This window comes from Echinops telfairi, unplaced genomic scaffold (assembly GCF_000313985.2).
Source record: "Echinops telfairi isolate 266 unplaced genomic scaffold, ASM31398v2 ScPeMD7_7420;HRSCAF=8458, whole genome shotgun sequence".
NCBI classification, from domain to species: domain Eukaryota; kingdom Metazoa; phylum Chordata; class Mammalia; order Afrosoricida; family Tenrecidae; genus Echinops; species Echinops telfairi.
In genome coordinates this window covers 25,902,755-25,903,606 of record NW_022111320.1, presented here as the reverse complement: position 1 = coordinate 25,903,606, position 852 = coordinate 25,902,755, and the positions used below count along the sequence as shown (strand labels likewise).

General features: G+C 52.1%; 1 protein-coding gene across 1 annotated transcript in view; it reads left to right on the top strand.

The window, feature by feature from the left end:
• The window catches only part of GPD1L (glycerol-3-phosphate dehydrogenase 1 like), a 37,527-nt gene that overhangs the window by 32,672 nt on the left and 4,003 nt on the right, over positions 1 to 852 (top strand). The window lies entirely within an intron of this gene.

Sequence of the window (852 nt, the reverse complement as noted above, 5' to 3'; positions counted from 1 at the left end):
AGTCGGTGAGGTGTCTGTGGTCCACAGGGCTACTTTAATAACGATTCAGTATTTATCAGGACTTATTTTTTAAGCCTTGGTAGCAGTCAAGCCAAAGAACCAACAGATCTGTGTTGGAAGGAGTAGAGTCAGAATGCCCTTAGAAGTGAAGATGGCGAGACTTTGTCTTGTGTCCCTTGGACATATTGTCCAAACAGGCCTGTAAAGTCCCTGTCAGGGCCGTCATGCCTGGTGAAGTAGAGCGTCTCGATGAAGAGGAAGACCTCAGTGAGATGGGTCGACCCGGTGGTGGCAGCAGTGGGCTCAAACATGAGGGGTGTGAGGACGCTGCAGGACAGGGCAGAGACGTGCTCTGTGGTGCCCATGGCATTAGGAGCCGGATTCAACTCGAGGTCACCTGGCAACAATGCTTCACGCCCCTGCCCCTTGTGTCAGGCCACAGGCTTGAATGCAAGTCATTGAATGCTCACCGCAGACCAGTGCGCCCAGCTCCCGTACACGTGGAAAACACCAGGCTGTGGGGCCTGTGAGCCTGGCCTGGAGTCAATGAAACTGATGCCGTCAATCCAGCCCCAGGCAATGGCAAAACACCCTATACTTTAGAATATCCTAGAGATAGATATTTGTTGAGTCCATCCCTGTTCATAGCAACTGTAGGTACAGCAGAATGAAACATTGGTCATCCTCACCGTGGCCGTGTGCTCTTGGGTTGGCCCTCTCACTAAGGGTCACCTTTGCTGTCCCTCTGCTTCACCGAGCATGATGTCATCCGATGTGACTGATCCCTCCCGATGGGCGATATGCCATTGTGAATTTCCACTGGCTAAACTTTGGGCAGTAGATTGCCAGATG